This window comes from Zerene cesonia, chromosome 12, assembly GCF_012273895.1.
Source record: "Zerene cesonia ecotype Mississippi chromosome 12, Zerene_cesonia_1.1, whole genome shotgun sequence".
In the NCBI taxonomy this organism is placed as follows: domain Eukaryota; kingdom Metazoa; phylum Arthropoda; class Insecta; order Lepidoptera; family Pieridae; genus Zerene; species Zerene cesonia.
Window position 1 is genome coordinate 5,846,839 of NC_052113.1, and position 12,998 is coordinate 5,859,836.

The following is a 12,998-nucleotide window of genomic DNA, read 5'->3' on the forward strand; positions in this document are numbered from 1 at the left end:
CACCACTGAGCCACCACTGCTTTTTTAAATTAATAATAATAGTCAAATGAAGACTTTTGGAGATATGTCTTCAAATTTTTACAGATATTTAAAAAAGCCTATTTATCAAGTGAAAATTTAGAATATGCTTCTTTCTAGCCAAATAAAATAGGAGCCTGGAGAATATTGTAATGTCCGGGCTATATGATAGACGACATTCATTATAAATTTATTACGTCTTATATTAGACACCTGATTTAAACTTATCATGTGCTGAACTATAAAATATCACCAACTCTATTTTAAGGTACGTACGACAAGTGAAGCTTTATCCGTTGTCATGTGATAAACATTGTTATAGAGTGGCCTATATTTCATTTAACGTGTTTTATGTACATATTATGACTCATGTACCTTATTGTGAACATACAAATTAATGGTCCATGGTCATAATCTTGTCTTTAAATTACACGCTCTGTTTACCACAAGTTATATAATCTGCTCATATTTCGTACCAGTCAAAACAACCCGAAGGTTATTTTGTTATATTAAGTGAGCGAAAAATTAATATTAACAAAAACAGTTTTCACAACATACAAAGAAATAATATTGTATTTAATGTTTTTTCTTAAAAGCCATTATGTATGTTTATTTTTAAGGCTTTCTTTAATTAACCCACAAACAATGACATAGAGAGAGAAATGAGCTGCAAAGTTACATGAGTACAACTCGCATCATAGACCAAATTGGTATAAGGAATAATTTAAACATTGACGAGAAAATTTACTTTTTAAATTTTACTGTACAAAATAGTAAATTTTTCTTGAAGTGTGTGAAGCAAGTGACTCTACCGTAAGCCTTCAAGGTAGATAAACTGAATAGCTTAAAGCGGATCAATCAATGAATTAAATATCTGTTTTATCTGTACAGTTCAAAGGATATATGTATAATCAAAGAAATTTATAAAATTATGTGCCTTCTACTGTGGTTTAAACCGCAACAGAATCCGGAGACAAAAGCAAGTATTTCCTAGGTCATGTGTTATTCTGGTACTGGTAGATATAGTCGCTTCCCAATGTATTTCCTTGAGCATATGAATTTGAAGCGGTTTAATACATTTTATACATAGACTGATTCAAAAGGAAGGCATTTATATATTAAATGTATAATAGAAAGTAAAAAAAAAACATTATATATGCGTGAAAATAGAACAATTTTACTCAGGTAGAATATTCCATATTCAATGTATTGATTACTAGCATCTGCTTGTCTCACAAACAATTTTTTTTGGTTTAAATGGTTTTCATGGTGCTTTTAAACACTTAAATTTAAGTTAAGGAATAACTGTCTGCAAAACGTAAAAGTTAGCACAAATATACCGGCTTTCAAGATATAATCTTTAGGTAACTACCGTAATGTTGTTAAAACCCACTTCTCGTACCCGCAAATATTATAGCCATCCTTCATCGAGATAAAAGATGCGAAAATGTGATTGTCACCGCTAATTGCATACAAGTTATGCTTATTCAACGCACAACTTTATTTTTTTAAAGACAATTTATTCTTTTATAACTTTTATTTTATGGTTTCTAGGTTATTATTAAATTTTAGCTAGAACCAGCCAGAATCAGTAACGGAAACTTTCATAACAGTAAATGTCGCTTATGCAGCTTTTAAAAAGAAAATCCTAGAAAATTTGCAGTATAGTCGTTGCGCGCGGGTGCTTGCGCGGATTTCCTCAAGCGCTCGTAGCACTGACAGGGAAGTAAGTTAACAAAACAGCATTCATTATCACTCATTACGTTTTTATCTACATTATGAGTTCGACTGAACGTTACATAAATTTAGCATAACGTTAAATATTCATTTTATCTAATAAAACCTTTACTTTCACTCTTTTTGAAAAATAAATGATGGAAATTATTTTTTAAATATATACACTTTACCTCTACAACTACTGTGCTTTACACAGTACCAGTACATAAGTGTATAATGTATGGTCAGATGTTGCTTATTATTTTAATCACGTAACACATTTTTAAAATAGTTATTGTATGTTGTTGTGAAAGTAAATAATAATGGCAATTGAAGATGTTTTTAAACAAACAAATATAATAGTTTATTAAGTTAAAAGTATTTAAAGTTTATGAAAACCTCATAAGTTTGCTGACGTTAAGAAAGCCGTTTCGCTACACGAGTGAAAGAAAGAAATGAATGTTCGTCTCTTTCCCCCGCGCTTTCGTTGCACGCAGGTTCAGAGGTGCGCGGGCTCAGGTTAGCGCGACTTTAGTTTTCATTGATCGCGCGGCGACGGCGCTCTCTACCGGCGACCTCAAACATTACGCAATCGTTGCTTGTTTCCTAGTGATAATGTGGTGCTTACACACAGTGCGTGCACATATTGACACTATGTAATGACATCGTCACAGAACGGAACAGTAAGGAGTTTTATCCGTGGACAACCACAGGTGAATAATCCCCCTTAAGGTTGCGCACCGTTTTGCATTCACGAGCCGAAATCCTTGCCCCCAATTAAACAATTTACCGAACTTCTCATTTGAATTATTATATTTCCAGCACGGATGCCTGTTATTACTACTATGACTATAAGTATACAATTCACACTCTGAGTTTGAACTTGACAATTGATTTACAGCTCCATTAAGATTTGACGCTAGTACACTTTACGTTTTATCTTCCAATTCATCAATTTACAATATCATAATAAACTGACATCGCTCACAATTGACTAGTAAAAGAACTATTTATTATATAACACACATCAGGGTTAATTTGAACAAAAATACGTATTTATATCTTTTATATCCGTCCCATCCCACGTTATTTACTTGATTGTCGTTTTCTTTTAAAAGGTCTTTTTATTAGCTGTATGCTATATTTATTCAAGTATCATAAAAAATAGATAGAACTTGTTTAAATAGATATAATAATATGGGAAAATGAGAATAGCCAAGAATGCGTGACTGTTTTTCTTTTGTATGGAATTCGGAATAATGTCAATTTCAATAAATCGATTTGTTTAACCTTCAATACTGATGGATTTTATGACTAAATGTTTAGTGATTTAAATGTACCGTTAAATAATGGAATAACTTTAAATAGTTAATAATAATTACGACATTAAGACCTATAATTAATCGTCTATTTAAAAAAACGTATTCAATAATAAATATGACAATAATATCTGTGCTATAGAGCTTTTATGGTTCCACATATGGCATTACAATTTATGACATTACGTTTGTAATATAAGTAAATGTACATCTTTAGAAATCATCGTTCTCTAGGCATCGACATTCTACATCCATTTCAACTAAAAAGTAATTATGTTACGTATAATGTCAACGTACTTCATTCATAGTAGCGGTGTATAATTTGATATCTTCCTAGAAACCATATCAATCAGCGTAAAATAGTAGTATGCAACTGTTACTGTGCTTCGTTTGGTGTACGGGGGAATCAGAGGCGCGTATGTATATATCTTTTATTTCTACCCGCCTTAACATAATAAAAGAAAATTAGCAAGCCAACTATCAGTTAGATCTTTTAACTACTCGACCTAACCGTTTGATAACTTTGCCATAAATTAATAATCAATACTTAAAGATGGTTATGGCGCATATAAATATTCGATTTCTTCAGCAAAGCAATAGTTTGTTTCGGATTACCTAATCTCTTTCGTTTAAAATTTTATCATGCTGCGATTACAATTGCTTTCGTAAATAATCAATAGCCATTGTTTCGGTCGACAGTCGACACGCCGCTAACTTCACTGTCGCCAGCATTGCAAAACTTATAATGCGACGCTGCGCTTACGATCTTGACATTTGAATAAAATGTATGCTGACAATACTTATCGTTCATCTTTTAAACTTTCAACAGGATGTTTTATAGAACCTTACTAGAAAACAGAGAAAAGGAATATAATAAGTATAAAATAAACAAAACGTTAACATTTACACGTATAAAGTTTAGGTATCTTGACTTTGTTAAAATTTTTTAAATACTACACTATAACGTCATTTAAAAATGTATAATTTGTAGAATAACCATGTCACAATTTTGATCAATATTTACTGGTGGCCGTAGCTCGGAACTTTGAGAAATGATGAAGAAAATGATTAATAAAGAATTCCTCATTATTATGGTTATTATATTATTGCAAACATGCAAATGTGCAGCATTGCAAAAAAATTTTGAAACACAATTTTCTGAAAAACTCTTAGATAAACATTCAAAAACGTAATTCAAACCGCCTTGTCACGTATAAAGAAAAATTAAAATAATACGTAACATAATTAAAGAGAGATTGTATATTTGCAGCTTCATATAAACAAAACAAGATAAAAAAAACGTAAAAACTTAGACAGAATGCAAAGACTTCACAGGGAGCAGTAAATACTAGTCGCACATTTATTATGTTCTACTTTTCATTTTTCCATGTTGTTTATAGTACTATAACATGATTTTAAGTTGCATACACAGCGTGATACAATTTCACACGTTTAAACAATACATAGTTACCTCGACCGCAGCTAATAGAATCTGTGTATTGTGACGTAAACATTATTGTCTTTGTGCAACCAACTATCACCAGCAACGACCCTTTTTAGATAAGGTGGCTGATAAATACTATAATGGTGACTTAGGACAATTTTGTTCCAAGTTACCTAAAAAAATATAGTATAGAACTCTTACAGTTGCTAAGAAAATACTGTAATGGAAGATTAGTTAATCTTAAATTTAACCGGATTTAAATTTCCTTTTATACAAATACTAAATCTTTCAATCCGTTAAAATACTTTTTCACTATAAAAATTATGCCTTTACATGTATAATTGTATTTAAATAATATAAATATTTGCCTCACCTTTTATCTAATTACCTAGGTATAACATCTTCTCATGAATATTGCTTAACAATAAAATATATGCGCTACACGCTATATGAAACACTTCTTAACCCCTAGAGGCACCTTGTTGCGCAGTCAAAGTATGTGAATCGGACCCTTACACTCCGTTATTTATACTTATTTATACAAATAAAATCACATTTCTCTTCCCTTACGGATATCTCATTTTATAATTCAGATGAAATTAACGAAGAAGGCACATAAGTATTTCGGGCAAGGCCGGTTGATCGATGTTTGACCGCTCTTGCGCAAATACTCAGCTAGCATGGCCGAGATGTCGCCTCGTTTACTTTTTCGTTTTCCTCGTACATTATATTTAACTTTTACGAAAACTTATTCACACATTTTTTCAATTGGGAAATGCATGCATTTTTTCTTCCACTTGAAATTCAGATAAGTATATAAAATCAATCATATATCAAAAACATGTTTATGACAAGTAAGTAATTAAAGTATATTAAAAAAATCAAGTCGGTTTCTTATTAAGGATACCTACGTATTTACATGTACTCTTCTATCTAATTCATCACGAGTTATCCTTTTGTGTAAATAAAAATACTAATAAAACGTCGTTATACAAAAAATTGTCAAGATTGGATCCCTTCTTACAAAATCTTGCATGTCATAAATCACTATTGCTAACTTTCTCAACTAGTTATATGGGTATATAAGATTGCAAATGAAAAAGGTGGACATCCCACATCATTATCATATTTGTAAAGTTATCGTAACATGTTACGTACATTTGATCAATCATCTTCATAATAGAACTATGATCGAGTCGTGACAAAGAATATATCGAACTGATATTAGAGAGTCATTAATGTAATGGGTAATTATACTAAGTTACTTTGGAAGCAGGTGATTGTGCGCAAATGGTATTCGCGGTCCTGAGCCAAGCGTAAAGATGAAGGTCGTCTTTTGCAATTGAATACCTGGCGCCAAATTCATTAAGTATTCAATTATTTCCTTAAAAGTCTAAGTAAATATGTATCTTTAATTACACGGCTCACAATTATTTCGAGAATAATGTGTTTTTCGTTTCTTTGTTACATGATAGACAGCAATCACTCGAACTTTCTATTTCAAAAAGTGCAACTTCAGCTTATAAGAAAGTAATTATCAAGCATGATATTTTTACTAGCAAGCGTTGTTCAACATGTTGTGTGTGTGAGTGGTTAAATTGACATTTTGCCATTTCAACTACGAATTAGCTTCTAGGAAAAATTGTAGGTATATGGATTTACAGAATTCTCTTAAGTTACCTACAAGGAGCTTATGCCGCTAAATCATAAACGCATGTTTTATATTGTGAAATAACCTAATACCTATTAATTCTTAAACGACACTCACGAACACCTGGTTGTTAGTCTAAAGGTTTAGATTGCGAAAAAGACAAAATTGCGACAGAGTCAATATTGTACCAGGACAAAGCGAGTCTAGCCAGTCCTAACAAAGGCTACCCGCTGCTAAAACGGCCTCTTTTAACTGAATCACTTGAAGGTTTTAAAAGACTTTACTATCTAGTTTAGAAGTCGTAAAGATCCTTAACTCTTAAAGCAGTGGATAGTAGTAAATTATAAGACCCAAGATATAGGTAATAAAAAGTTTTATGGTTACGATATATTATTATTAAAAAGAAAAATTTTACATTTTTTATTACTTAAATTTTTTCATTAACTCCTCAACAAAATAGTTGATAGGTAAGAGTTATTTTCGTTAACTCTATAATTTTCTGTCCTCTAATTCTATTTTTACGAGTATACCTACTCGTAAAAATATTATACGTAAATAAATTAGTCTTTTCAACTGACTTAAAACGTGACGTCTTCCTTATTTTATTCATCCCGACGCTTCGATCATTGAACAACGAGGGTGGTCACGGAGAAACAATTAATTTCTTAATTAATATAATTAACATCTGAGTTAATAATTGATCATTACAAATTATTGGTATTCATTATTGTATAAACAACCAGGCATAGAGAATACATAATTATCGAAACGGATCTCTAAATACACAATTTCCAACCTTACTCAACCTTAGTGATATTTTTCATCGTTAGCAATATATACTCACCGATTAATTGCTAGTATAAAAATACTTAGTCTTAAAAATCGTTACCACGTTATACATTTTACATACTAAAATTATGCAAAAAGGAATAAACTGTAATTTTTTTCTTTTTCAGATTGAACAGTCATGTGTGAGTGATATAACTCGTGTGTTAACCAAGTGATAATATGGTGACTGTGTACTCTATGATTTTAACCAATGCCAGTATGATGTAAAATGACCTAAGGCGAATCGCTTCTGGGAACGTTGAAATGAAAAGAGAAAAATACAAGAGAATTTCGTCAGATACTGGGTATGTATTGTGCCTCTTCAGTATTTGACAATGTTCGGTAATTTCCTTTATACATGTGTATGAGGTTTTTTTAGGAGCGGCTCTACCAAACATCTTACGATTTAGAAGAGCAATTCATACTTTGAATCCATATCCAAAACGCAAATGATGCACAATATGTTCAGTTATAAACATGTCATAACGCATGTAACTAGATAACCTCCTTTTCACATATTATATGTATGGCTGAGTATTAAAACTTGTGTAAAAACCATCAGATAAATGTATGAATAATGTGACATAAGTAATGCACATTAAATAAGTTGGATTTAACTTATAGAAATTTTTTATGATAAATACATTTTTCGTGTGTACATTGTACATTCTTCATATGTATTATGAAACATTTCGCACTTTGTACCGTAACCTGAGGATATGATTGGGTAACACGACCCACAAAATAATACAAAAGACATAAGGCGATCCCATACATAACGTGAAATTTAATTTTATACGGTTATTACAATATGAATTTCTATTACACATAACATTTATGTATAAAAGCATGATAATTGATAAGTATGAGAAGGGAAACCATATCATAACTTAATTCTTATAATTTCCCGTTACTTATTACCTATATTTTAAACAGGACATAAGATACAAAGGGTGGCTTTATTGCTCAATAGAATTTCTTCCAGCAACCAGTGCTAAGAAAGTGATACAATTACAAATTCTGAGACATTAGTAGGAACACAATTAGAAAAAAGTCCGTGTTATATTTAGTTGTTAATATATTGCTATAGTACTGATAGATTTTTTCCGTCTATTCAACCTTTTCATAAAACTGTTTAGTAAACACAGGCCAAACAATGAAAATGACATATTATACAAACCCAGTGCGCTAATGTGCCACTTACTCAGATGTTAATTTCTTGATGATATAATTGCTATAACAACGATGACGTAAAGTTAAGTATAGCGCGACGTAGTGAAAGCGTCAGAAGGCAAACGTCGCTTAAAATTATTCGTTGTATGACAAATTACAAACGAAAGTTGCGAAATAAAAAATACTACGAAATATGAATCTTATTTGAGATGAAGCTTTGTATTACTTTTCTTACACACCAAATTACAGTTTGTACACCTTGTTCACGACTTGCAAATTTGCAAAATAATTTGCTTCCACGATTTCTTAGGTAATGATTAAAAGCATACAATATTAGTCATTGCCATTGTCAATAACGCTTTGCACTAATATAGTTAATCATAGAATTGTATTTAAATTGTGGAAACCAATAGCAATTAAAGAAAGCTAGCTTTCTAGCAACGTAAGCATAAAATTGGCCAATCGCAGACGAGGCAAGGCCGTCATTATTGACGCACCTTTGTTTTATTTTCGCGTAGTCACTCAGAATGGTCATGACCGTAAATGTTAATGCTGATTTTACTCCAACATCAAGGTGTATGATAATATAAACAAAATAAGCATTCATTATTGGTGCCAGATATTTTTCTTACATAACATGTCAAATAGTTAAAATAGGAGCTTTAATTGAATGTAGATTTATCGATTTTATTATATGCCCTTAGAAGGTAAGCGAGTTGACACGTCATACGTATAGTCTATATATTTCCGTAACACAAGTAGCATATCTGCAGATACTTCTATAACACGTATTTGATTTCATAAAAATTAATTAATTAATTAAGATGATCCTTATATGCAATGTTTCACCTACGACAAACCCAATAGTTTTTAATTATTTTCATTACATAAAAAAAATCTAAATAAACAGTTGTTAAATGTAATTTTAAAAATACTGATTCGTTATGTATATTGACTATGTATTTATAGAACATAGAGCAGTCAATAATGCAAATAAAATTTAAATTAGTAAACATTTATGAATTAGTATCTATATATATATTATATCATATACCTACACCTTTCTTTACAAAGGTAAGCCTTTGTAAAGGCGACCTCCAAGTTTAAAGTTATATGACATTTTAAATTATTTTTTTTACAATGACATTCAACAAAATGTAAACAATCTTAAGTAATCAATAAATCTACGACTTCAAAGTATCAAATGGACAGATTGCATGAAAACTTGTTTATAATCAACACGATTCGACCTAAGAATACCTTGAACATGTAACCCCAATGCTCACCCATTGTAAAGATGGCTGACTCGTAGGAAGCGCATTACTATGAGAAATTACTTCCTGCCACGCGATCATAAGTCGTCTGCAATATAATCACGATCCGCAAATTTAACTTGAGGTCGTAACAATGACTGATCAATTAGCTGAAGACAATTTTGTAACAGATAATGTAGCTAATTGCTTCCTACGTTAAAAAACAATAAATCTATCAATCATTATATCAATGTAATCATGTATTAAGAAACTATTTAGAATGCCTCAGCAGATAATTTACAAATGTTTAATTATTGCTTTGAACTGTAATAAAATGTGTAATAATGATGATATTCGCTTTAATATGCAATGCACAAGCAAAAAAAACTCATATTAAGAACAAAAACTGTGTATATGAAATACGTATAATATTTGTATAATAATATTGTGATTTTATACAAATTTAAGTAAATGTGGGTTGTTAAACAAATAAAAAAAAAACGTTAAACCAAATTTTAATAAAACAATTTATATATAATACTTACAAAGACATAAACATACATAAATGTAGATAACACGCATTATGCGTATTGCAAAGAAGCTCATGTAAATTATATCATGTCTTTAAAATATTCCTTTCTTTTAACTACTGTTCAGGACCAAACAAGCATGCTGCATGCTTAATGTAGATAATCGCTTCAATGATTCCAATACACGTTTTAAGCTATTTCACCTTCAAAATAGTACCTGTATATTTCATCATCACTCATTAATCTTGTGCGTATGATTATCTTAATAACCCATTTCCTAGTCTGCACTCCGTTGAAACCGTTTTACATCCTCTTATTTCATAAGACTGCTCTATAAATGAATCAGGTTATTATAGTGCTGTGCTACTCATAACAAGTAGAAAAAAATGAAAAATCGCTTTTTGGTGAAATATAAATATAAAATAAAAGAGAAAGAGTAAGATCCTTCCTAGGTAAAATATATATAAGTAGAAATATAACATTAGATTCTAAAACTTGGATAAATTATTGTGATGACACAAAACGTTTTATCACACAGATTGCATGAAATGTCTATTAGTCGGTAGAAATATTACACGTAACATTAGTTAGCAATCAGTGACGAAAGAACAATATACCATACACGTATTTCCCATACTCATCAACTGAACGCTTATGCAATGTGGAAATTTGGCAAAGAAAGCGTTATCGCGCAGCCATACGGGTGTTATTTTATTATTACCAGAATGGATACGGGCATTGTAAATTGTTTGTTGCGTACTGTGATAAAACACACGACTATGTATTCATTATATGACACACACTAAACTAACACACTAATGTTATAAATAGGAAAGATTTCACTGTCAGTTCGTTTGAAATTAATATTCTCCGTAATAACTAGACAAATTTTATCGATTACAATAATCTCCAGAGAAAAGCTACATGATTCCTGAGTGACATAAGCTATATTTTGTTTTGTTTTTCATCCCGAGTCGGGCGGAGCCGGGACGAATGGCTAGTATACGATATTTGATACCTCTTTGATGAACTTTGTACGAACTTAACCTTCATAATTCTAATGGAAAACGTATTATTATTATAAATATCAAGGCAATCATGATGACTTCCTAGAAAATGTTATTAAATAGGTAAATAGTTTTTTAAAAATAACTCTCGATTATATAAATTTTGAATATGACCAGTCAGTAACACATTTATAACATTAAAGACATACTATCAAGGATTAGAAAAATATAACCTACAACAGTTGACTCGCACTGCGCACAAATTGAAACAATAAGAGAGTTGAATTAGAGTCTTACAAAGCGAATTCAATTAACCTAGCACACGTTTCAAAGACCTTAAACTATTAAAGTAGATAAAATATAATCAGCTCGACCGGCACAATATATCCGGTTGAAATTCCCAGGTGCGAAATATAAATATAATAATAACATTCTCCAATACAGATAACCTCAGAAAGTTATTGACATACATACCCTTTTAAACAAAGGTCAGGCGCGGAAGTAAAAATAAGTCTCTGATCACTTATAAAACTCTCCGATCACTTATCGCCAATTAGTATTGAATTTCAAAATGGTTGTGCTACTTACGTACAATTATTTATCATGTGGGTTGTATTTTCCATCTTAAGTATATATTTATAATAAATCTCAATTAAATAATTTGCTACTTAAATTAAAACGTACTGAACATTTGTGTATTAATCTTATAATAAAAATTATAAATATCTTAAACAAAGTAACAACACAGATACTCATTTTACACACTTTCCCGAAAAATTTAAATGCTATTTTTCTAAGTTCTGTGTCGATGCTAATTACCCATAATTGCTGTAAGTATAGATTTTGAGTATCGACATTTTATGACAGCACCGCTGTAGAAAAACTCAAAGTCGTTATGGGAGAAACTCTCTTACGTAACACAATCGCGTTTGTAAGCAGAACTTTCTTCGGTTTGACACTTCGCTCATTGCAAAAATATAAACGTATGTAAATTGGTAATATCAACAGTTAAAATGCATTTAAAGTTAGTTACAATAGTTAACCTCAACCTGAATGTACTTTTAAACATTGGACATTAATTTTTAAAATCCTATGAACATTATAACTTCATTATAAATTATTGTTAAATAAATTTAAAAACAATATTTTATACAAATGTCCAATGACGAAAAGTAAAACACCCAATTAACAGTAGCACACCAATATACATTAGAAAATATCATACAGAGCGCCTATTGCAAACCATACGGTTACTTTATCGTTTCATAATAATCTGTGAAAATCTTTGATCTTTTGTATTATTGCGTATTAAATATGCTACTTGAATGATTTACGATCTATCTTCACAATACATCATTTCCATAGAACATCAAACAGCTTTATTAAAGCGAATGTGTTATTCAAAAACTAAGGAAATCTAGGCTGGTGTATTATTAACATTAATGAAAAATTTAATAAATATGTTAAGATATTATCGATGTGATACATAAATAAATAGCAAAATTCATTTTAAGTGGCAACAATATAAATAGTATGAATATTTAAAACATATTTCAGATTGCTGGTAATATTACTTCTTGTGCGTTATAAAGAATTATTGTGGCATGTCTGTCATTAGCTAAGGCTCAGGTGCACGGAAGCATCCTGTTTCCTGCTCATTGTAACTTGATGAGGTCATCGAAAGGTCGAGCGGTACCAGCGTCGATGGAGGCTACCGCTAGGATATTATTCTAACACCTTCCACTCTTTATAATTAGTGACACGTCCTCATAACCTTCGATGTTTTAATTTAATAAAAATATATACATAGAATAGGTATGGATTATTAGATAATTATTAGTTATTTCTCCATGATAGAAAGGCGCTGGATATCTGGCGACCGAAGCCGGAAGCTGGAACTTGTATAAATATATGTATATTTATATTCAAGGACCGTATAAAGACGACAAGCCTAAAAGTGTATTTAAGTATTAACTGTTATATAGCAGTTTAAAGTAAGTATTCGGAAAAACGATATCACTCTGTGATATTTCATTTGTCATGTAATGATGTAGGAAAC

General features: G+C 30.7%; 1 protein-coding gene across 3 annotated transcripts in view; it reads left to right on the top strand.

Moving 5' to 3' along the window:
- Positions 1 to 2,273: 2,273 nt before the first annotated feature.
- Positions 2,274 to 12,998, top strand: part of LOC119830780 (dual oxidase maturation factor 1) — a 33,150-nt gene continuing 22,425 nt past the window's right edge. For all 3 annotated transcript variants that reach the window (XM_038353921.1, XM_038353919.1, XM_038353922.1), the window contains exons 1-2: positions 2,274 to 2,447; positions 7,105 to 7,281. The gene's annotated coding sequence lies outside the window, so the exon portion shown is untranslated. The remainder of the gene's footprint in view (positions 2,448 to 7,104; positions 7,282 to 12,998) is intronic.